Below are 26,775 nucleotides of genomic sequence, written 5' to 3'. Positions count from 1 at the left end.
GGCCCCCAGGCTTTTCCATACATCTTCTGGAATCTGGGTGGAGGCTGCTATGCCTCCACTGCTCGCATGTCCTGCTGGCCTGCAGACTTAACACAACATGGACACCACTGAGGTTTTGGGCTTCTACTCTCAAGGGCTGCTGCATGAACCAAACTTGGGGCTGCTCCAGCTAGAGCAGCTGGGAGGAAGGGAGCAGGATCCAGAGGGCAGCTGCACCCCAGGTCTGTCCTCCTGGATAACTCAGTCCTTTTAGGCCTCAGGGTCTGTGATAGGTGGGGCACCCTTCCTGACTTCTCAAATGCCTTTAGGGCATTTTTTCCATTGTCCTGGTTCTAGTCTTAGCTTGCTACCACGCAATGATAATGTCTTTAGATAGGTGGGGCACCCTTCCTGACTTCTCAAATGCCTTTAGGGCATTTTTTCCATTGTCCTGGTTCTTAGCATCTGGCTGCCTCACGCAATGATAATGTCTTTAACAAACGGTTTATCTTCTTCACCCTTGCATTGTTCTCTGGCTCTCTGCTTCTTTACTCCACGGCCAGGCTGCAAATTTTCCAAACCTTTATGCTCTGCTTCCATTTCAAATTCTGGCTTACATTATGCCTTTACTGCAGTAACTCAGAGTAGGTTGTTAGAAGTAGCCATGCAGCGTCCTTAATGCTTTGCTGCTTAGAAATCTCTTTGGCCAAATGCTCTTGTTCACAAGTCATAAGTTCCAACTTCCACAAAGTCCAAGGGCATGGACACAGTGATGTAGCAAGAGTGATCTTTTGTACAATTCCCAATAAGTTCCTAACTTCTATCTGAGGCCTCATCATGCACATGGCCTTTGCTGTCCACATTTCTATCAGCATTCTGCTCACCACCACGTAAGTCTCTAAGACATTCCAAACTTTCCCTCATCTTTCTGTCTTCTTCTAAATGCTCAAAACTCCTCCAACCTTTGCCCATTACCCAGCTCCAAAGCAGCATCCACATTTTCAAGGATCTGTATAGCAACAGCCCACTCCTAGGTACTGATTTTCTGTTTTAGTCCATTTTGTGTTGCTATAACAGAATACCTGAGACTGGGTAATTTATCAAGAAGAGAGGTTTATTTGGCTTATGATTCTGGGATGGCTGCATTTAGCATTGGCCTCTGGATGCTTCTACTCATGGTGGAAAAGTGGCAGGCAGCTGGCAGGTATAAGCAGATCACATGGTGAGAGAAGAAGCAAGAGAGAGAGAGAGAAGGCACCAGGGTCTTTTTAAACAATGAGCTCTCACAGGAACTAATGGAGAAAGAACTCACTAACTACCCCTGCTCCCCAAAGGAGAGCAGTAATCCATTCATGAGAGATCTGCCCCTATGACTCAATTAGTTTCCAACACTGCCACAGTGGAGATCAAATTTCCACATGAGTTTTGGAGGGGACAACATATCCACACTCCGTCCATGTATTATTTACTTCTAGAATTTTTAAAAATTGTAAATGGCCATTTTATGATTGCATAAATTTGTGGGATACATGGTGATGTTATAAACTATGGATACAATTTGGTATAATTAAATCAGTCTATCTCACATATTCATCACCCAAAACTCTTAACATTTTTGTTGTGAAAACATTTGAAATTTACTCCCATAGCAATTTTGAAATGTATAAGACTCTATTCACTCGGCTGTGCAGCAGAACTAAAAAAAATCCTCCTGTCTATCTTAGATTTTGCACCCTTTGGTCATCATCTCTCCATTTCCCCCAACCCTCAACCTCTATAACGATCATTCACTTGTTTGTTTCTATCATTTTTATTGCTTTGGATTACATGTGGATTACATGAAACTGAAAACATGCATTTATCTTTCTGTGCCTGACTTATTTCACTGAGCATAACGTTCTCCATTTTCATCTATGTTGCTGCAAATGTCAGGATTTCCTTCTTTTTAAAGCGGCTGAATAGTATTGTGCATGCGTGTGTGCATATGTGTGTGTGTGTGTGTGTGTGTGTGTGTGTTTGTGTCTGTGTGTTTGTGTGTGTCTCAAATTTTCTTCATCTATTCATCTGTTGATGGGCACCTAGGTAGATTCCCTAACTTGAGTATTGTAAACGGTGCTGCAATGAACATGAGGGTGTGGATATCTCTTCAACAAATTGATTTTAAATCTTTTTGTAAATATCCAGAACTGGGATTGCTGGATCATATGGTGACTCTGTTTTTAGTGTTTCGAAGAGCCTCCATACTGTTTTCCATAATGGCTGTACTACTTTACATTCCCACTAAAAGTGTGCAAGTGTTTTCTCCACATCCTCACCAACATTTATTATCTTTCGTCTTTTTGATAAAAGCTTTTCTGACAGGTGTGATGATACCTCATTGATGTTTTAATTTGCATTTCCCAAATTATTAGCAATGTTGTGCATTTTTAATATATCTGTTATCCATTTGTATGCCATGTTTTTTAGAAATATCTTTACTCCTGAGATGCAAGGACAGTTTAACATACACAAATGAATAAATGTGATACATCACATTAATAGAGTGAAAGAAAAATCCTATATGATTATCTCATTAGATGCAGAAAAAGCATTTGACAAAATTTAACACCCTTTCATCATAAAAAGTCTCACCAAGTTAGGTATAGAAGGAGTGTATCTCAACACAATAAAGGCCATTTATGAGAAACCCACATTATAACATTATACTCAATGGTGACAAAGTGTAGCCTTTTCTCTAAGGTCTGGAAGAAGATAAATATGCTCATTCTTTCCAATTCTATTCAACTCAACTAGTATTGGAAGTTCTTGCCAAAGAAATAGGTAAGAGAAAAAAGTAAAAGGCACTCAAATAGGAAAAGATGTGAAATTGTCACTGTTTGCTTATGACATAATGTATAATATATAATATATAACATATAATTTAGAAAAGCCTAAAGACCTAACACAAATTTTAGATCTAATAAACTAATAAACAAATGTAGTAAAGTTGTAGTATACAAAACTGAAACACATAAAAACATAGTGCTAATTGTGGGTAGGAAACGGTAGCATTTCTATACACTAACATTGAACTATTTGAAAAAGAAATCGAGAAAACAATCCCATTCACAATAGCAAATACATAAATAAGTAAATAAATAAAATGCTTAGGAATGAATTTAACCAAAAAGGTAAAAACACGTACACTGAAAACTGTGAAATGTTGATGGAAGAAATTGAAGATGACACAGATAAATGGAAAATATCTTTGTATATGAACTAAAATAATTAATATTGTTTAAATGTCCATATGACCCAAAGCAATCTACAGATTTAGTGCAATCTCTATTAAAATCCCAATGTCACTTTTCATAGAAATAGAGAAAAACAATACTGAAATTCATATGAAACCGCAAGAAAATCTGAATGATCAAGGCAATCATGAACAAACAGAACAAAGCTGAATGCATTACACTACCTGATTTCAAACAACTATACTACAAAGCTATAGTAAATAAAACAGCATGGCATTCTCTCTCTCTCTCTCTCTCTCCATATATACATATATATATTCAACATACAGAACAGAATAGAGATTCCAGAAATAAACCCAGGCATGATGTGTGGTCAACTGACTTTTTGACAAAGATGCCAAGGATATGCAATGGGAAAAGTATTGTCTCTTCAATAACTGGTTTTGGGAAAACTGTTTTTTCCACATGCAGAAGAATGAAACTGAACCCTTATTTAACACCATATTCAAAAGTCAATTTACAATGGGTTAAAGACAAACATTAAGATCAGAAACTCTAAAACTACTAAAAAGAAATGTAGGGGGAAAACTACATGACATTGGTCTGGGCAATAATTTTTTTCAATTTGATCCCCAAATCACAGGCAACTAAAGCAAAAATAGACAAATTAGATTACATCAAACTAAAAAGCATCTGCACATCAAAGGAAACAAGTAACAGCATGCAGAGACAACCTATGGATTAAGAGAAAATATTTGCAAGCCATACATTTGTTAAGGGATTAATATTTAAAATACATGAGAAGCACAAACAACTCAATAGCAAGAAATTAAAAAAAATTAATAATGGGTAAGTGAAGATCTCAGCCTCTTTAATAAAAAAAAAAAAAATGGTTGTGTATGTCGTAAAGAAAATAAAAATGGGCAAGGGACCTGAACAGACATTTCTACTGATCTTTTAAAAGCCATGAATGTATTTTGGCAAGAACACTGTGTCATATCCAATCATTTTTTTTTTCTTAAGAGTTCATTTTAATAAGTTTTCACAAATGCACATGGCCATATAACCCACATTTTGCCTGTTCTAGAACTCCATATAAATTATTGTTTTTTAGAAATTTTTAATTCTTTTTATATTTTAATTTTGTATTGGTTATGAGTATTCATGCAGTATAAAACTGACCATCACCACTTGTGCCCACGATATGATGCCAGGTCAATACTAGCAGCATGCCCATTACTACAAATTGTGATTATTCCTTGTGTCCCCCATCCAATTAATCCCCAAACTCCCTTCCCCTCCTCCTTTTCCCCATCCCACTCTGCAACCTTAGGTATGCTCTCTCCTCATGCAAGTCCAATGCAATCTTTTGTTTTCTAAATATTTTTTTGTTAATGCACTGGATATATGTTAGAGTGATTTTTTTTACCTGAGTGTATGACAGTAAAATGTTTAAATAAATTTCCTTCCCCTCCTCCTTTTCCCCATCCCACTCTGCAACCTTAGGTATGCTCTCTCCTCATGCAAGTCCAATGCAATCTTTTGTTTTCTAAATATTTTTTTGTTAATGCACTGGATATATGTTAGAGTGATTTTTTTTACCTGAGTGTATGACAGTAAAATGTTTAAATAAATTTATAAATCAAATCATCTGTACTGGCATTGTTTATCCAATTTTTTTTTTTTTTTTTTTTTTTGTCCTTTGTGAGACCGGCCACACTGCGCTCAGCCAGTGAGCGCTGTGAGTGCTGTGAGAGAACCAGTCACCCCTATATAGGATCCGAACCCGCGGCAGGAGTGTCGCTGCACTCCCAGTGTTGCACTCTCCTGAGTGCACCATGGGCTCGGCCCGGCATTGTTTATCTAGAAGAAAGTTGTGGTATAGAGAATAGTAAGAGCAAGAATATTTAGTGTATTTTTTCAAATGGGGATTGATCATTTGTAACAATAATATTGTTCCTTGGTAGAATTTCCCATGAAATGAGTATAGATTATATTCTATTTGATAAAAGATAGCAACAATGAAGGTTTTTTTTTTTTTTTCTCTCTCTCTCCTCAGTATTTTCTTTAAGAGAAAAATTCTGAAGCTTGTAGGGATTTCCGATGACAACAAACCATAAAATGGGGGAGTGTATTTAGCAACAAGGGTGACTTAGCTCATGGTAATTAGCATATGTATAATCATAATTTGCATTCCAGTTATTTAAACTAAGAAATTATTGTTCTGGTTGAGTATAATGTGGGCAGAAGATCTTTGTCCAAGAAATAAGAAACAGAGTCTTTGGAGAATGGCCTCACTGAATTGGTAAGTTAACTTTCTCCAGATTTTGGTGATTTTTCCAGTTCTTCCATAATTCCACAGTGCCCTGGTCATTTTCTGATAAGTCGTAGTCTTCCAGTTGTCTTTTCTTTTTCCCGAAAGTTTGGCAAGTTTTTCTTTGTTTCTTGGTACAAACTGAAAGATGACTTTGGTTTCATCTACCCACTGAATATGAGATGCCATCTTAGGGTTGCATAGGGATTCGTGAAGGTATTTAAACAGTAAGAGCTTCTTCCTGCCTTTTCCTCCCTTTTTCTGGAAAACAGCAGGTTGTACCAGCTTGTTTTCAGATATGGTCTGCAGAGATTGATGAACACTCCCTTCAAAGCAGAAGTCTACAGCACTGTTCTGGGACTCTAAGTGGAGGTAAAAGAAGTTAAGTTAGAATCAAAACACCCTCTTCAAAGAAATACCTTGTGGCAAGGCCTATTATGATTCTTTAATTATAGACAGGTTTTTATGTAGGCAATACTCCATAGCAGTTGGAATTTCCTCAACATGACAATTGTTGATGAAAGCCAGGTAATTTTTGTAATCTGGGAAGTACTGAAGATCGCCAGTTAAATGTTGCCTCAGTACCTCAAAAGTATCTTCAAATGCTTGACCCAGCATGTAATTTTAAATACAAGTCATGCTTTGTTAATAAATTGGTGATGCTGTCCATCAGAGACTAATCTAGTGTTCACTTGTACAGGGTAGAAATAACCTTCTTTTCCTCTGAAACACATCTGCATCCTATGTCTACAATTTCTATTTTTTTTTAATTGATTCTATTTTTCATTCTGCTCCTGAATTGTTTTCCAAATTCTTTTAAATTTTATTTCTGTATTTTCTTGTGATTCCTTGAACTTTTTAAAGAGGATTATTCTGAAGTCCCTGTTAGACATTTTACAAACCTTCAGTTCTTCTGGGTTCATTACTGGAGCTCTGTTGGTTTCTTTTGTGGTGCCATATTTCTCTGTTCTTTTGCAATCCTTTTTGTCATTACACTGATGTTTCCTCATTTGAAGAGACAGCCACCTCTTCTAGTTTTGCAGGTGTTCTTTGGTGGTATTAGGACTTTACTACTTAATATCAGAACTTAATCTCTTGCCTTCATTGGTTTCCCATTCTGGGGAGGATTTATAGTGAGTACTGGAACTTAAATGCTGCACTGGAACAAAATTGTTGCCCTGCTATTATTTCTTGATCTGGGAAGACTTATTGCAAGTACTGTAACATAATTGCTGACCTTTTAGTTGCTTCTGGGTCAAGGGAAGACTACAGGAGCACCTGGATTATGGGAAATTCAGCCAGGGCCTCGGCCATTCCAGCTGATTGTGTTTCCTGTGGCACTGTGGCACTGGCCAGTCTACTCTGTGTAGTGCCCCTGCTGATCAAAATACAGATCAGCCACCAAATTGTGTGCCAGTACCCCCGAGGTGTTTTAGCCCTCCTAACATTACAGATGTTTCCCATGGGGCAGGATCTTTAGCAGGCTTCCCATGAAGATTTCCAGGCCAGGGAGATAACCAAATGTCCACCTTCAGTTCCCGCTTTTTGCCCCAGAAATCATAGGTCCAGTGAAATTCTTTGTGAGTGGTGTTATGCCAGCTTGGTGGAGGAAATGGAGAAGTCTGAAGTAATCTTTTCTCCCAATGGTCAGGAATTTTCCCACTTCTGAAGGCTCAAAGGATTTCTCTGCATTTTCCCCCAAGTTTTAGTAAATTCATGATGACAATCTTTTCCTTGAATTGTTGCTAGTTGTATTATTGTGTGTGTTGGTGGGGGAACTAATGCTGACGATTGTCTATTCTGCTATCTTGGTGATGTCATTTCCTACCTGAGTATTTTAATGATTTCTTTTTTTTTTCTTAGCATACATATTGTACTCCCCCCCCCCACTTTTAAAATTGGTTACCCTAGAGTTTGCAATATACATTTACAACTAATTCAAGTCCACTTTTAAGTAACGTTAAAGCACATCATGCGTAGTGCAAGTAAGTACGTTATAATAACAAAATATTTCTAATTCCTCCCTCCCATTTCTTGTATCATGACTGTCATTCATTTTGTTTATATATAAGCATACATAAGTATACAGCTTGACAAATAGATGCATGTAATAAAATACATTGTTTCTATTTTTAGAAAAAACTGTTATCACTCATATCAATTGAAAATTTTAAAAAATGAAGATTTTTATTTTATCTTTAGTTATTCATCCTGCAATGCTCCATTCTTTATTCAGACCCAAGTTTCTGAGCTGTATTATTTTACCTTCTCTCTGTGTAACTTTTAACATTTCTTGCAAGACAGATCAACTGGCAACAAACTCCCTCAATTTTTGCCTGACAAAATATATTTACTTTACATTTTCTGTTGTGATACGAACACATAGCAGAAGATCTCCCTCCTTAAACTTTTAAGCGCAATATACAATATTGTTAACTATAGGCAAAATATTGAACAGCAGATCCCTGGAACATATTCATCTTGTATAACTGAAACTTTATATTTGTTGATCTGCAACTCCCCATTACCAATTCCCCCAAGCTTCTGGAAACCACAACCTTACTCTTTGTTTCTATGAATTTTATTATTTTACATTTCTTATATAAGTGGAATCATGCTGTATTTGTCCTTTATTTCACTATGTCTAATGCCCTCAGTGTTCATCCATTTTGTTGCAAATAGCAGTATCTCCATCATTTTTAAGGCTAAATGATATTCCATTGTGTGTATATGCCACATATTCTTTATTCATTCATCCTAATAAACACTTCGGTTGTTTCCATATCCTTGTTATTGTGAATATTGCTGTGATAAACATGTAATTGCACATATCTCTTCGAAATCCTGATTTCAATTCTTTTGGATATATACTCAGAAGAGGGATTGATGGAGCATATGGAAATTCTATTTTTAATTCTTTGAGTACTCTGTACTCTTTTCCATAATGTCTGTATCAATTTGCATTCCCAACACCAGTGTACAACGGTCCCCTTCTCTCCAAATTCTCTCCAATCATTGTCATTTTTTCCTTTCTGCTAATAGCCATTATAAGAGATATGAGGTCAGATCTCATGGTCTTGACTTGCATTTCTCTGATGATTAGTGTAGTGGATAGAATCATGTCCCCTCCAAACTCATTGAAGCTTCAATTGTGTCTCCCAAGTTTTATGTATTAGAAACTTGGCTCCCACTGTGACTGTTAAGAGGGTGGGAAATCTTATTATGGTAATTGAAAGGTGGAGCCTTGAAGAGGTGATTGGATTGTAGGACTATGCAGTAGTGAATGGACTAAACATGGTGGTCAGGGCATGGTTCTGAGGGCTTTAAAAGAAGAGGAGAGTCTGTCTTCTCTCTGTTGCTCACTCTGCTTCCACCATCTTGCAATGTGAGACCCCTGGGTCACTGTCGCCACCACCAGATGGACTTTGGACTTCCCAGCCTCAGAACTGTAAGTAATAAATGTCGTTTTTCATTACAAATCACACAGTTCCATGTATTCTGTTATATCAACACAAAACAGACTAATACAGAAAATTGGCACCAGAAAGTTTGGGTGTTGCTTATAACAGATACTTGGAAATGTGGAAGTGGCTTTGGAACTGGGTATTGAGGAGAGGCTGGAGGAATTTGGTAGAAAAAGCCTAGGTGCTGGTGAAAGTGTAGAAAACAAGAAAACCAGGGAAGATTTGAAACTTTTTAGAGACTGATTAAATAATGATGTGCAGAATGCTGATAGAAAAATGGACAGTAAAGATCATTCTAAGGAGGTCTCTGATAGAAATAAGAAAGAGTTTATTGGAAACTGGGGCAAAGATTACCCTTGCTGTGAACTGGCAAGGAATTCACCTGCATTGTGTCCATGCACTAGGACTGTGTGGAAGGTGGAATTTAAGACTTGTGAAGTAGAATGTTAGGTGGAAGAAATTTCTAAGCACCAAATATTAAGGAAGCTGCATGGCTACTTGGAACAGCCTACTCTGAGTTATGGCAGCAAAGGCATGACATAAAGCCAGAATTTAAAAGGGAAGCAGAGCATAAAGATTTGGAAAATTTGCAGCCTGGCCATGTGGTAGAGGGGAAGAGAGCCATTTCAGAAGAAGAATGCAATGGTGATAAGAAGATTAGTACAAAGGAAAGTGATTATCAAGAGAAGGAGAAAAAGGCCCTGAAGGCATTGTAGAAGACTTTGGGACCAAACCTATTTCAGACCCAAAGCCCAGGGAGAGAAAATGGTCTTGGAGAACAGGACTGAGGCACCCTCCACAGGCTCACTACCCAGGGCCACCTCTGGAAGCTGCTTCGAGCACCAGCACCCCAGCTGATTTGGCTGCTCCAGCTGTGGGTAAATTGGCCTCAGGTGTGACTGGACCTGCAGCTTTGGAAAATACTAGCTAGAATCCTTGGCAGCATCCAGGTGGTTTTAGGTCTGCAGGCTTGCAGGATTCTAGAGCTGTGGAGGCTTAGGAGCCTCCACCCAGATTTCAGAGGATATATGTAAAAGTCCTAGGAAGAGATCTTTCACAGGGGTGGAGTCACCACAGACAACCTTCATTAGAGCAATGCTGAGCAGAAATGTGAGGTCAGAGCTGCAGCAGAGAAACCCCAACAGTGCCATGTCTAGTGGAGCTGTGAGAGCAGGACTGCCATGGAGACCCTGGAATTGTGGAGCTACCAGCATGCAATGCCAGCATGCAAGAGCTAAAGCATTGCCTGAGACCAGGAAAACCATAGGAGGGGAGCTGCCCGAGGACTTGGGGCCCCAAACCCCACACCAGTGTGCAGAGGATGCTGAACATGGAGTCAAGGTACATGATTTGCCAGCTTTGAGATTTAATGCCTGTCCTGCTGGGTTTTGGACTTGTTTGGGACTTGTTACACCTTTCTTTTGGCCTATTTCTCCCTTTTGGAATGGGATTGTGTACCCTATGTTTGTCCCAACATTGTATCTTGGCAGTAGATAACTTGTATTGACTTCACAGATGGGACTTTGGACTTTGGACTTTTGAGTTGAAACAGTTTAAGACTTTGGGGATGAAAATGAATGTATTTGCATCTGAAAAGACATGAGTTTTGAGGGCCAGGGGCAGAATGTGGTGGATTGAATCATGTTCCCCCAAAACTCATTGAAGCTTCAACTGTGTCCCCCAAGTTTTATGTATTAGAAACTTAGCCCCCACTGTGACTGTTAAGAGTGTGGGAAATCCTTTTATGGTAATTGAAAGGTGGAGCTTTGAAGAGGTGATTAGATTGTAGGACCATGCAGTAGTGAATGGATTAAAAATGGTGGTCAGGGCGTGGTTCTGAGGGCTTTAAAAGAATAGGAAAGTCTCTCTTATCTCTCTCTGTTGCTCTTTCTGCTTCCACCATCTTTCAATGTAAGACCACTGGGTCACTGTCACCACCACCAGATGGACTTCGGACTTCCCAGCCTCGGAACTGTAAATAATAAATGTCATTTTTTTTTGTAAATCATCCAGTTCCATATATTCTGTTATAGCAACACAAAACTGACTAATAGATATTTTGAGCACCTTTTCATACACCTGTTGCCATTTTCAGGTCTTTTGTCTTTTTTGGAGAAATATCCATTCAGGTCCTTTGCCCATTTTTTAAAAATTAGATTTTTTTTTTTTTTTTTTTTGCTATAGAGTTATGTGAGTTCCTTGTATGTTTTGGATATTAACCCCTTATCAGAAGCCTGACTGTACTCTATACTATGGCTCCATGGCCACTCTGCAAGCACCCATGCCTAGAATACTGGAGCCACTGCTTCAGAGGGAGCACCTATGCCCTTGACCCTACTGTCACTGTAGCTTTGTGTATACCCATGCTCCAGATGCCAGCTCTTCAGCTGCTTCACAAACACCTGTGCTTCAAGCACCATTACCAAAGTGGCAGCAGGGACACTTACACCCTTGGTACCAGTGCCACTGTGACCTTGGACCTCAGAGCCATGGTCTATCAAGGCATGCCCACAGCCTACAATCTGGCTCCATTCTTGCTCAAGGGGCTATGATTTGAATGTGTTACCCAGAGTTCATATGTTGACAACTATCCAATGCAATAGTTTTGAGATGTCTGACTTGAGGAGGTGATTAGGTTATGAGGGCTATCCCCTCATGAATGGGTTAATGCCATTATTATGGGAGAGGGTCAGTTATTGTGGGAGTGGGTTTCGTTTCTGATAAAAGGATGAATTCAGCTCCCTTTCCTTTCTTTCTCATGCATGTGGTGCCTTCTGCTATATTATGATGCAGCAAGAATGCCCTCACCAGATGAGGCCCCTTGACCTTGGAATTCCCAGCCTCCAGCGCTGTGAGCCAAATAAATTTATGTTCATTATAAATGATCCTGTCTGTGGTATTCTGTTACAGCAGCCAAAAATGGACTGACACATGGTATCTGAGGAGAAGTTGGATGTAATTTTTATCTTTGCTCTTCTATAAGTAAAGAGCTTTTTTCCCCTCTGGCTTCTTTTAAATTTTTTTCTTTATCTTTGATTTTCTGAAGCATCAATATGGTATGTCAAGATATAGTGTTTTTTGGCATTTATCCTGCTTGGTGTTCTCTGAGCTTCTTGGATCCATGGTTTGGTATCTGAAACTAATATCAGGAAATTTTATGTCGTTATTGCTTCTTTTCCTTCTCCTTTTTTTCCCCTTCTGGTATTACCATTACATCCATTACATGTAATTTACACCTTTTGTAGTTGTCCCACAGTTTTTGAATGTTCTATTCTGTTTTTTTTTTTTTTTTCTTTTTTTGCTTTCAGTTTTGGGAGTTTTTACTGTCATATACTCAAGCTCAGAAATTATTTTCTCAGCCATGCACAGTCAACTAATGAGCCCATCGAAGCCCTTATTTTTGTTAGTGTTTTTGATCTTTAGCAATTATTTTTAATCATTTTTAGAATTTTTATCACTCTGCTGACGATATCCAACTGTTCTTTCATGTTTTCTACTTTCTTCCACTAAATCCCTTAGCATATTAATCATAGATTTTTAAAATTCCCAGTCTGATATTTCCAACATTTCTACCATATCTGACTCTTGTTCTTATATTTGTTGTCTCTTCAAACTCTAATTTTGTCTTCGTAATTTTTTTTTGGCCTTTTAATTTTTTTTTTTTAAAGTGAACATAATGTACTGGGTAAAAGGAACTGTGATAAACAGACATTTAGTAATGTTATGGTAAGGTGTGGGGGTGTCAGGCTGGATCTCAGATCCTTCTGCCCCTTCTTGTGCAGGTCGTGAGTAAGGCAATTGAAAGAAGATTCTGGCAGCTTTATGCAAGATAGACATACTTTATTCTTCAAATGTGAGCTTCACAGACATGCTTTATCCTCAGACTCGAGCTCTGCCCTACTCACTGACCCTGCATGCTCTGCTGACCCTCCGTGCTCTGCCAACCCTCTGTGCTCTGCTGACCGGTAGTTCAGAACAGTTGCCTTTATACTCTTAGTACACAATAGTGGCCACAAACCAAGCATTCCATAATTACAACAATCATGCTGAATCAGTAAAGAGGCAAACATGAGTTGTTACACTACTTTTACAACTTGTTGCTAGTAAATGTGCTGAATCTTGCCCATTTGTATCAGATGTGAGGTGATTGAGACTGACTAAGCTGTTCTTTATTTTACACTGGTTTTACTTTCCCTACAGGGGGAAGGGGAAATATTCCATATTTCTATGATTAGATCTGAATCTTTTGGTTAGCCTATGTCCCTTGACAGTGAACTTCACAAGTGCTTCTCACTTTTACCCTGCCAGCCTTAGGTAAGACAGGATAGCTAGAGCTGCCTGGAGTTGGGTATTTTTCTTCCCCCAGGTATCTCAGGCTACGATAAAACCACAGCAAGGTTCGGTTTTGATAAAATAGGCTTAACAAGAGCAGATCTTGTTTACAAGAACAGAATGCTTTGCAGTATTTCCAAATGTGTACTTTTCCCTTCCACCTGCCGAAAACACAAGACTTTTCTCTGATATTTACTGTGAGGACTTGTTAGAACTTGATACAGTTTGGATATGTTGTCCTCCCCTCTCCAAAGCTCATGTTGAAATCTGATCCCCAAGGTGGCAGTGTTGGGAGGTGTTTGGATCATGGAGGCAGATTTCTCATGAATAGATTAATGCCTTCCCTGGAAGGGCTAGTGACCTCACTCTATTAAGTTTCCACAAGAGCTGGTTGTTTAAAGGACCCTGGCACCTCCTCCCCCACCGCACCCCCATCTCGCTCGCCATGTGATCTTGCACCAGCTGGCTGCCTGCCACTTACTACCATAGGTAGAAGCAGACTGAGGCCCATGTCAGATGTAGCTGTTTCAGAATCATGAGCCAAATAAACCTCTATTCTTTATAAATTACCCAGTCCCAGGTATTCTGTTATAGCAACACAAAAATGGACTAATACAGAGCTCCTAGAGATAAAAGTCCAGAAAGCATTGTAGGCCTCCTATGACTGGATACCATTGGAGTTTTTAACTCTCAGACTTGTACACACCAACCCTCTAGCAATTAATTAATTACAGTTCAAGTTTTCCTAGCCTGACACTGGTTTCAGTAGAGATTTCTGCTCAGGGGTTTCTGCTGTGGTAAGTTGTGGTTGTCTGCATCCACCTGTCTGTTTCTCCAATTTTAAGGAAAGTAGTTTGCTCTGTGATTTTGCTTCTCTGACTGATTTAAGAAGAGTTGTTGATGTTTCAGTTTGTTCATCTTTTTCCTTGTCAGGATGGGGTGGCGACTTCAAAACTCACATGCTAGGTTGGAAACCAGAAGTGATATTGTCTTTTAAAATTATTTTCATAGAAAAAATGCCAGTAGAATTTAAATAAGACTTTCTTTCATTTGTGTCGGGCTGGATCACAGACCCCTCTACCCCTTCCTGTGCAGGTCCTGAGTCAGGTAAACGAAAGAAAAACTGAGCAGCAGCCAGCAAAGCAGACATGCTTTATTCTTCAGAGTGAGCTCTACCAAAACCAGTGATTCAGAGCCATTGCCTTCTACACCGAAAGTACACAAAAAGCAGCAAGGAGCCAAAGGGCACACGCATGTGCACTAACTCTACTCCCATGCAACTTGTTTACAAAGGATGTGCTGAATCATACCCAGCTGGTCATGAAGCAAGGGGGCCTGACTAAACTAACTCCATTTTCCTCACACTCCACCCCTTCAGTGTCTCTTACCATACAATCTATGTGTTCAGAATCTTCCATGATGTTGCCTTAGTGAGGATAACTGACCCTTGTAATTCACATAACCTCTGTACCTATTGTATATTATATACACCTTGAGGCTTGTCCTCATAGCTCTATCCTTTCAACTATTAGCCACATAAACCCCACCCATACACATGTCTGGATAATAGTCATCATTGGGATAATTTTCCACAGGAATCCTGCAGCCACACTGGTAGGAAACTTGGTGCATATTCAGCAAGCTGACACATTGGCCACACAAATATATGTATGTGTCCAGTCAACTCTGGTGCCCACAGCCACAGTACTATGGGCAAAAAGACAAGAAGGTTATTGGCACCAATAGAGGGAGTTCTTGTCCCTCTGGCAGAATACATGCCAGCTTACCAGCCTGGGAAGAATGGTTGCAGGAACAGGTGCTGTGGCTCTATGCAACAGAGCATCCACTGGAGAGGGCCCACCCTTGCAGGGTCTCTCATTTAAGATCCTGACTGTTGGCCATAACCACCGTGTCCACCCCTTCAGGGAGGGGGTTGGACAGATATCCTTAGTCCCTTTTTCAGAAGACCATTGTACCGTTCAATCATTCCTGCTGCCTGGGGATGGTACAGCACATGTAACTTGTACTGAATGAACAACTGAGAAGCCCACTTCTGTACTTCATGTCCAGTAAAATGGATTCCATTAACACTTCCTATGACCAGGGCCAACCACACATGGTCGTAAGGCTATTCAACACCTTAATAGTTCTTTCCTGTTCTGGGGCCTTACTAGACCATACAAACAGAAGACTGGTAGCCATATCAGTGACTATGAAGGTATACCTGTAGTTCTCTGACTTTGCAAGTGATCCTACAAGATACAACTGCCACCATGTTAGGAGCATCCTCCTCTCAGGTTTTCTGCCTATCTGCACGCAGCACCTGGCAAGCCATTAAGGGTACATCTGCCCATCAGGGGAATTCTTTCTTGGGTTTATGTGGCACCCGGCAAGCCATTGACCACATGGTCTTGCAGCCAGCATGCCACATTCTCCGATGTAGCCACCCAGCTACATCAGCTGCTGGGGCTCTCTCCAGCCATCTTACCTTAGCCAGTGCATCAGCTTCATTATTGCCTGGGCTGGCTAAGGGGAAGTGTCCTGTGACATGGAAAAGACTTACTTCCTTTCCACGTCCTAATTTCCATAACTCTTGCCACATGGCTTGTCCCCACAGGGGTTGGTGACCTTCCAGCCACCGCTGATACTTCCAAGTAGATATGCAAAGGGTAAGACCCTTATATATGACCCACTCTTATTGTTCCAAATGACCTACCAGTGTTGGAGCTGCCTTGGTTAAATCTTTAAGAGAATCAGAGGTTAGTAAGACATCATCTATGTAATGAAACTTTGTAACCATGCTGGACCTAGTCACTTGGCTAGGTCCCCAGCCACTAAACCATGACAGATGGTTGGGCTATGCAGGTAACTTTGGGGTAACACTTGAAAAGCCCATTGCCTTCCTTCCCAGGTGAAGGCAAATAGATCTTGGCTATCAGCTGAGATTGGCATAGAGGAAAAAACATTTGCAAGGTCCAGTACATAATGATAAATTCCTAGCTGAGTCAGCTGATCCATTAAGTAGTGCTGAAGGCACAGTTGCATGCAAAGGAGGCACTACTTTGTTCAGTTCCAGATAGTTCGCAGTCATCCTCCAGGTGTCATCAGGTTTTTTCACTGGCCATACAGGGGTGTTAAAGGGACTAAGTGTGGGATGAATGATGCCAACATTTTCTAGCTCTAACATAGTGTCACCTATCTCCCCACATCCGCCCAGCAATTGATGCTGTTTCACATAGACCATACACCTAGGCTTGGGTAATACCTGTGGGTTATGTTTAGCAACAGGCTTTACTGTCTGTATCTGCAGCTAGAATTCTCCAACCATTGTTTGTAGCTGTAGCCCATAGAGCACATCTATACCCAAGTTGTATTTGGATATAGGAGATACATACACAATATATACATGAGGGGGCAATAGTTCAATGCTCAGTGGCAAAGACACAGCTTTGACTGTAATAGTCTGTCCTCCATAACCATCAAGAAACTTATCTGGGTTTCCATGTATCAGGCTACACTCTGTGCTGGTATCCACCAATGCTAACACATGCTGTACATATTTCTCAGACCAATGTATTACCAGTTCAACATGAGGCCTCTGGTCCTCATCTGCCCCCAAAAGATAAACAACTCAGCCTGGTCCCTAACCAAAAGAGAACATTCCATCCGCCTCCACAGAAGTAACCAAAACATCTTTTAAATTCACTGGGTGTAACTTGCCACCTGTTTCTGGATTTTTAGCGAAACAGTATTCAGGGTGCAATTGTTGCCACAAGGTAAACAAGACCACACTGGGTTGCCAGTCAATTTTTTTCTCTATCAACTCCTGCCGTAAGCAAGTCAAACCACATCTGAATATGGCTGGTCTTGCTTGGTCCCTTCAGGGTAAAATCCCAAGCATTTCTTGGGTTTAAGTTTTAGCCACTTTTTGGACCCCCTTTGCTTGTCTCCTCCCCTCTGCTTCACCCAGACTGGCCATCACTTCATGTATAGGATGACCAGTGTATGGTGCCAGTATGGCAATCAGTGACCCAAAGGATGTTGATGGGGCATTTTGCGGCACTGTGTCTCTCATGGCTGCCTGTAAATGTTCATTGTCTGGGTCATGGGTATTCACATTAAACATGGACTGTCATGTCCCCAGCTCCCAAATTATTTGAACCAGCTTGGCATACATTTGCCACCTATTCACATTTCGGGAAGTTCTCTGGCATTTGTCCACATGGTCTGGACAGCTGCATTCACCCGTTCATTCAAGGAGTGGTTGTCCTGTCCCGGTGTTGGAAGCAGGAGTGACATGTTCCTGTACTTCGGCCTCCAGAATAAGAACCCACGCTTCCAACAAGTCTGCTTCTGCTGCAAATCTTGAAGCTGCACTGCTTCATGGAGTGCCTGGTCCATATTGACTTGTATTACAGTGAACAACAGCCAGACCCCGGCCAACAGGAAAGTGGCCACCAGGTACCACATACTTGAGGGTAGCCACATTTCCTCCCCCTCCCAAGGGGCTAGTGGCTCCCTTACCTGTTCAGAATCCTGATGACAACTATGCCAATTGTCAGGCTGGATCATGGGATCCCTCTACCCCCATCCTGTGCAGGTCCTGAGTCAGGTAAGTGAGAGAAAAACTGAGCAGCCACCAGCAAAGTAGACATGCTTTGTTCTTCAGAGTGAGCTCTGCCAACCAGAGATTCAGAGCCACTCTGCATTCCATACTGAAACTACACAAAAAGCAGCAAGGAGCCAAAGGGTACATGGGCGTGCATGCGCACTAACTCTACTCCCATGCGACTTGTTTACAGAGGATGTGCTGAATCATACCCAGCTGGATATGAGGCAAGGGGGCCTGACTAAACTAACTCCATTTTCCTCACAATTTGATGATTTACTTCCCATGTATTAACTCATTTGAAAATATCTTTATGAGCTAGAGAGTGTGTCTAACCCACCTATGCACCCTTCAGCTCCTTAACTTTTACCTTTCATCACAGACCTTTATTAAAAACTTCATCTTTCTGTCTCTAGGAATCCTTCCAAATTTGTCCCTTGAACCTACTTATGTGGTCTGATTCACCACTGTGGCTGCCTTTTCTTTGCTTTTCTTTGGTCTTGTTTTTTTTCACCTGTTTTCTTGAACTTGACATTTCAGTGCCTGATATCTGAGGCTTCCCTTGCTCAAAATGTGTACTCTTCTGGATGATCTCTGCTACAGGCATCTTTATGTAGTGCAGTGGTATCCAATCCTTTGCCTGCAGAGTCTTGGGAGAGTAAGTATTGTTTAGATAGTTATTCTTCAATTTTTCTAGTTTTTAGAAGATAATATTTCCCTCATTTTCCCAGTACTTAATCTTAAGCGTAGGTATCCTGTGCGCTGGTCCTGTACTCTATCATGCAGTCCATTTACTGTTTCCTCCGCCACCCCACTTAGCAAGTCCTAAGATTCACCAGAAGCTGCTAATTCTTTGCCAGCTGACAAGGGTACCGGATATCTCTAGCTGCTTGCACAATGGGTAGCAATGAATTCTTGAGCTCAACCACCTATTCGTTTAGCCTAACAGCACCCTACAGTGGTAGGTATTCAAGTCGGAATCAAAATAATAGAAATCAGAGTTCAATCAGTTCCCCCTGTTCCTGGAATTCCTGACCAAAGAGAAATTGCCTCGGTATCTACTTGCATTGACATCTCTTTATTTTCTGGTGGGTGTTCATGTACATACTATTGTAGTCTTTAGATTTTAAGGTAATGAGGTAAGGAAAAATATAGTGCACCTTGCTTTTGAGATACTTGTGGTGAAATAGATAAATGGTGTCCCTTCACTATCCATGCAGTATCTACTTGAAGACTACCCAAGTCATCTGTCAACACTAAACCATGAATTTTGCTATTTTTCCCAGTTGTAATATGCATGAATGCAATTGTCACATGGAAAGACAGATCCCCTTGAACTCAAGCCTTCAAATATATCTGGCACAGTGTTAAAAAAAAAAAAAAAGATTCATCTTTCTTTCTGACACACTTCTAAAAAAGCATTACTTAGGAAGAGAGACAAAATAACCCATCTAGAAACACATAGGGGAGTGTTTTAGAGAGCCTAATCCAATCATTAACAACTATCTAACATCGTTTATAGTTTGTAAGAATCTAAAAATGGTACGCAAACTTAATACCTTTAACATCTCTCTTCTATTTCACAGCTTCTTTGGAGGACTACTATAAAAGTCTTCCTATATTGGATATTAATGTGTCATGGAACCCCTTTCAGATTTCACCATCTAAACTGTTTCTGATGTGTTGATTTTGATTTTTTTCTTATTCACCACCAGTCCCCTTGGGCTTCATGATTTTAATAATCATACTTTTTTCTGTGGGTACCTTCATTCAGAACCCATTCTCCAGACCTCCTCTTTCTAGGTACATTGACCAGGGCCAACCTCTCTCTACTCTATTTCATGCTTGGTCCTAGCATCTGAGACTTTAGCTTAAGCTGAGTTGGTCACCTCATCTTCTACTAACTCATGATTAACAATTAGAATTGAAATTGGAACTATCCCTACTTTAGGAAACTGATACTTTGGGAAGATTTGAGCACTATTTGATGTCAGTCTCTTAAATTGCTGGCTTTGCCATGTTGTGGAAACTCCAGACCATTGAAAAAATCAAGTCTTTAGTTTGATTTTTTCTGACTCCAGGTAATACTTCTCTTTATTACTTTATTCAACACACTTTGCTGTGTATCTACTATATGCTCGATTCAGGGTTACCTTGTTCTCAAGTACATTAGAATATTTTTGGGGAGATAGACCCAATGATGTATCATTATATTATAAATGCAACAGCAGTAAACACAAAAGCACTATCAGATTATAAGTGGGGGCAAAGCAAGAGTTGGACTTTGAAGGATAAATAGAAAATAGGCATTCAAGTGGGGAAAGTTGTTTTACAAAACAAAGGCATAAGAGATAGTGGGATAGTGGGACATTCTCAGAACTTCAAGTGGTGCCAACAAGATCTAAAGTTGGAAATGTAGAAGAGCCTTTTAGGCCATCTAAGGAGTTTTATTTTATAAAACAATGGGGATTAAATAATTTTTGGCTTGAGAGTTATATGATTACAATAATATATAAAAAGATACCTTTGTTTTGAAAGAACACATTGGAAGATATCAGCCATAGTGGCTGAGGGATCAATTAGAAGGCTTTTTATAGTCATTCAAGCATGACATGATGCTGGCCTAAATTGGGGAAATGGCAATAATAGAGGGAAGGAATGGATGCAAGGCATTGTAGTAGAGTGGTTAAAAACATTAACTCTTGAGCCAGACCACCTGGATTTGAATCTTAGCTTCTTCATTAAATAGCTGTATAATGGTGGATAAATTATTCATTCTCTCTGTGCCTCAACTTCTGCATCTGTAAAATGAAATAATGTTTTGCTCTAATAGGATCATTGTGAGTATAAATTGAGTTAGTAAAAATATCCTAGAAAACTGACTGATACATAGCAAAAGCTCAACAAGTTTCAGAATGTGGGGTATATATGAGAGAGGGGGTCAGAGATGACTTCTAGGATTCTGGAGTGAATATCTGGATAGATGGTGTGGCTGGTCATGGACTTGGGGAATATAAATACATTTATAAAGCATCTATATACATATTCCTATTAGAGAATTAAAAATGTGGGATTAAGCTTTAGAGGAAATTTCAGAGAAGATGTATAGTTTTGTGAATCATCAAGCTGTGGGTGTTACTTGAAACCCATGGAAATGGATAAGAACGTTCAAGAAGGATTAGATTTAGTATGCAACAAGAACATTAACTTAACCCTTTCTAATCATGTAAATTGGTTGAATTTTTGGTCAGAATATCTCTGATAAATTATCCTAGAATACGCTGGAAAAATTATTTATTTTTCACATTATATCACTGATGGATTCATGTATTCACTGAATGCAATCTCTACATGTTCCTAATTCTGGGATCCTGCCTCCTTTGTCAGTACCAATATAATATTTTTGCAAATTTATGATTTTTTTGTTTTTATTGTCTATTTTGAAGGTGTGTAACATGATGTTTTGATACACATACACTTAGCAAAATGATTACTATAGTCAATCAAATTAACATATGTAACAACACACATAATTACATTTTTTATGGTAAGAGAACCTAAAATCTACTCTCTTAGCAAATTCCATTATACAATACAATATTATTAATTATAGTCATCATTCTGTACATTAGATCTCTAGATTTATTCATCCTACACAATCGCAGCTTTGTACTCTTTGACTTACATCTCTCCATTTGCCTCTCTACCCCTGCCCCTGGTAACCATCATTATAATCTTTGTATCCAAGTATTAAAACCTTTTCATATAACTCTTGGCTATTTGTATGTCTTATTTGGAATAATGTCTATTAAGTTCCTTTGCCCATTTTTAAATCAAGTTATTTGTTTTTGTTTTTCTGTAAATTTAACCAGTGAAATGGAAGATCTGTACACTGAAAATTTTAAAATGCTGATGAAATAAATTGAACAACATGCAAATAAATAGAGATATATCCCATGTTCATGGATCAGAAGCATAAATATTGTCAAAATTGCCAATATGCATATTTAGCATAATCCCAACAAAATCCTTGTGGAATTTTTCACAGAAATAGAAAAACAATTCTAAATCAGAATAGCCCAAGTAATCTTGACAAAAACATAACAAAGCAAAACAAAATCAGAGTTTATTACTATGTTTCTGTTGCTTATAAAAAATATACAGAAATGGGTGTTTTGTAAAGAAAATGAAATTTATTTGCTTACAGTTTTAGAGGCTGAGAAATCCATAGTCCAGGGAACATATCTGGTAAGGGTCTTGGTGGTGACTTCAGTGATGCAGGGAACCACATTGTGAAATGGAAGAGCAGAGAGAGCAAGTGACCAACCTTCCTCATTCATTCTCCTTTTAAAGCCCTCAGAACTATGTCCCTGACCACCATTCTCGACTGCATAGTCCTACAATCCAATCACCACTTCAAGGTTCCACCTTTCAATTACCATAATAGGATTTCCAACCTTGTAACACTCATAGTGGGGGCTCAGTTTGTAATACATAAAAATTGGGGGCACAATGCAAGCTTCAGTGAGTTTTGGGGGAACACAATTTAATCAACTACATGGAGGCATCACCTTCATAATTTCAAATTATATTACAAATCTACAGTAATCAAAATGGTATAGTCCTAGAATAAAAACAGACACATGGACCAATGGAACATAATATAGAGCCCAAAAATAAGCCCAAGCATACATGGTCAATTAATTTTCAATTCAAGAAGTCTTGGCCTTGAAATCCAACCTCTGAAACATTAACAAAAGACAATTATTAGACTTGATTAGAATTACTGGGCATATTACTGGTTAAAATGAAAGCAAGTAAAGGTTAAAAAAAAAAAAAAAAGCACCAAAAAGACACAATGGGAGGAGAATTATCTCTTTAAAAAACAGTGTTAGGAAAACTGGATATCCACGCACACAAAAAGTTAAATTAGATCCTTATATCACACCATATACAAAAATCAAATTAAAATGGATTATGACTTAAATGTAAGATCTTAAATCATAAAATTCTTAGAAGAAAACCTAAGGGGAATAAGCTCCTTGACATTGGCCTTGGCAATGATTTTTTGGATATTACACTAAAAGCTCAGGCAACAAAAGCAAAAATTAAAAAGTGGGATTATATCAAACTAAAACACTTCTGCACAGCAAAGGGAAAATTCAACAAAGTAAAAAGTCATCCTACAGATTGAGAGAAAATATTTTCAAACTATATGTTTGATAAGGATAATATTCGAAATATATAAGGAACTCACACAACTCAATAGCAAAAAACAACCTGATTAAAAATGGGCAAAGTTCTGATGGATTTAGACAGATTTATTTCATGTTTTGTTCTTAGCAGATGCCCAGGGCAGTCGTTCTTGAGCATTTGCTTGATTTTTAAAATTTTTATTCAGTTGAGTTCCCAGACCTATAGATGGGGTTGGCAAGAATCTTCATTTTCTTTGTTATATTGCTTGGGTACTGCTGCCACATGCCTCTTTTCACATTTCTCATAAAGTCTCAAATTGGTAGATTATTAGCTATCTATTATGGAACAAATTACCATAAACTAAGTATTTTAAAACCACACACATGTACTACCTCACAGTTTCCTGTAGATCAGAAGTTCAATGTTAGCTGGGCCCTCTGCTCAGGGTTTCACAGTCTGCAATCTAGGTGTCAGCCAGTGCTGTAACACCGTTTGAAGCTCAGAATCCTTTTCCAAGTTCACTAGTTGTTGCCAGAATCAATTTTCTTGCAGTTGTGTACTAAAATCCCATTTTCTTTGTGGATGTTTGTCAGGGACCACTCTCAGCTTCTACAGCTACCCTCAGGTCCTTGACATATAGCTTTGCTCCATAGGCAGTTCAAAACATGGCTGTTTGCTTCTACAAGGACAGCAGAAAAACCTCTGCTGCTGCTTCAAGTCACTTCTAAGGACTTGTGTGGCTAGGCTGGGCCCACCCATGATAATCTCCTTTTTGATAAATTCAGAGTCAACTGATTGTACACCTTAATTACATCTGCGAAATCCCTTCACCTTTTCTATATAAGATAGTTTAGAAATACATTTAAGCCAGTGTGTTAGTTTCCTATGTTGCATAGCAAATTACCGTGAACTTAAGTGCTTACTTAAACCAATACACATTTTTTTTGTGTGTTTTCATGGGTCAGAAATCTGAGCACAGATTAGCTGGGTCCTCTGCTCAAGGTCTCACAAAGCTTCATGCAAGTTGTCAGTCCATCTGTCTACTTTATGAAGTCCAAGGGAAGGAGATTATACAAGTTGTGTATACAAGCAGGTGAGAGTCTTGGGGACCAACTTAGAATTATGTTTATTACCTATTGGGGAACCTGTTTGTTGGCATTTTTCCAGAGGTTTGAGAGGGCTAATGAATATTATTTTCACATTTCAACAAGCACGCCGCTTCCATCTCTCCTACCCCTTGTCAGAAATTGGTGATCTCAGCATTAGGTAGCCCCTCCCACTGGCATTCTGAACACTTCAAAGAATCAAATTCTCTGAACAAAAAATAATAGTGGATAAGGGGACTCTGCTGCCTGTTAAAAATGAATTGGTGCCCATTCTTCCCATTTTTATTAATTAGTGAATTAATTGATAAGGTTGGACTTCATTTCATTCGCTCCCAACTCATTGGGGTTCATCAGGAATTATCCGTTTCCAGTAAACCTCTATCACTGAATAGTGAAAAGAATAAAATTTCCCTTTAAAATAGGGCATAAACATTAGAGAAATGTAGTGTTGCTTCCAGAGTACCAAAAATATTTTAAAGATCATATATTTGTTCTGTACCCTGAAGGTCTATTTCATTTAGGTATTTTAGGTAGGTTTGTATGACAATAAAATATAAATTGATTGTAAAAAGAATGCCTAATGAGGTTCACTTGCCACCGAATTAATATAATTTTAAGTTACACGAGCAATAAAGGCTTAATAATATTCTTATCAATATACTGTATTTTCTGAAGAATGTGTAGCTATTAATTTATGAATATAGCAATTTATAACAGATTAATTGGTATTTTAAAATACAACTTTATGTTAAATGTAAATTACTTATTTGTGACCCTTAATTTAAAATAGCAGCCCATACTATAATGAACGTATGTGTTTTAGGGAAATTAACACTTAACATTTTGTTTGCTGGCCCTCATATGCATATGATTTATTCTGACAATGAAACAAAAAATAAAACAGCAGCATTTCTTGTTAGAGGCTTTCAGGGAGGAAAGCAAAACTCTTATGATGGAAGTGCGTAAGATGTTTCTTGAAACTGGAGAAACTTGGAATGACTGGTAATAAAATTTTTTGACATTTAATGCAAGAAAATAAACAATTCTTATAGGAGGTCGTTTCTAAAAAAGCAGGATTATTATCTATGCCCTATCTACTCTGTGTTATTTTTCATGAAGATAAAACTATACAAATGCAGTATAAACGTTAACACTCTACAACTGTACTGAATTGTTGCCATATTCTAGGTCTTGAGTTTTGATAGGCTTGAACATTTCATAAATAGGAACATTGTTATGGTAAGTAGAATATTTCTATCTTCATAATATATTATTATAATGAACAATGTACTTAAACTAAAGTAATCTATCAATCAAAACATATTTATTATAAGTCAGATACAATTTGGTTTCTAGGCTCTGAAAGAATGACAGATGACAAAGATGAAAAATAAACATACAAAGTGCACCAAGCCATGGCTACATTAGCCACCTTCTGAGATTAAGAGACAATTTCTATATGCTTTGTAAGCTGTACAGAGTGGTGATTAAGAATACAAGCTTTGGTGCCAGACAAAATCCAAATTCTAGCTGTGTTTCTCACTAGCTATGCAAATTGGGAAAATTAGTACACTTTGTTCATCTATAAAGTGGGAACCACCGCAGTAGCTACTTGGAAATGTGGTCAAAGCACTTAGAAGTTATTTGGTATATAAAAAACATACAGTAAATGAGCTATTTTACTTTTCTGTTTACAGTATGGTTTATATAAATTCTATTTCATTCTTCTACAACCACAGAATTCTTTATGAAAAAGTTTGGGTGGGGAAAAGCTTAAATCTACCTCTGTCCCCTGTTTTCTCTCTATCCTCATCTCCTATTATTCACTCTCTTGCTCATTTTACAACAGCTATGTTATTCTACCTTACTAATCTTTGAACATGCCAAAAATCCTTCTGCTGTATGGTCTTTGCTCTAGTTGTTTCACTATGGTTTATATGGGAATATGACCCCAGGGATCAGGAGTACAATAGAAAAGGAGTGAAATATGAAAGGAGGGCAAGCCAACGGAAGGATCCTTTTTCAGATTATCCACGTGGTATTCATTCCATAGAGACAGAATGGACCCTCACCAAACATTTAATTTGAACGGCTAGACTGATGATGCCACCAAGAGGATAAGAAAAGGTTTATTACTCACATAATGAGGCTTTCTGGGGGAGAGATCAGGGGAGGACCCCCAGCAGGTCCGCAAAGATGGAGAAATCAGAAAAAGGAGACTGGCTTGGGGTTCTTATGGTGGTTAGGGGATGGGGTCAGGTGAGCGTTTCCTCACGCGGACCAGGGCTTGCTTAATTTTAACTTCCTTCTAGCACCAAAGGAGGGAGCATTCGGGCTTTTTATCAGCTTTCCCAATTGTGGGCCAGAAAAGGAAAACAGAGGAATGAGGTTTAGAGCTGTCTGCTTTAAACTAATGTTATAACATTCTAAAATGGAGTCAGATTCTTTATTATATGCTACCACTATGAAAAATGGTGCTTGATTCTGCTAGAACATTCTTTTTTTTTTTTTTTTTTTTTTTTTTTTTTTTTAAGGGGGCCGG

At 38.8% G+C, this 26,775-nt stretch overlaps 1 pseudogene; it reads right to left on the bottom strand.

The window, feature by feature from the left end:
• Positions 1–5,347: 5,347 nt before the first annotated feature.
• LOC103593693 overlaps positions 5,348–26,775 on the bottom strand; it is a 38,439-nt pseudogene continuing 17,011 nt past the window's right edge.

The sequence above is a fragment of the Galeopterus variegatus genome, unplaced genomic scaffold (assembly GCF_000696425.1).
Source record: "Galeopterus variegatus unplaced genomic scaffold, G_variegatus-3.0.2 Scaffold1392, whole genome shotgun sequence".
Classification (NCBI taxonomy): Eukaryota; Metazoa; Chordata; class Mammalia; order Dermoptera; family Cynocephalidae; genus Galeopterus; species Galeopterus variegatus.
The sequence above is the reverse complement of the archived record's forward strand: the minus strand, read 5'-3'. Positions and strand labels throughout refer to the sequence as shown.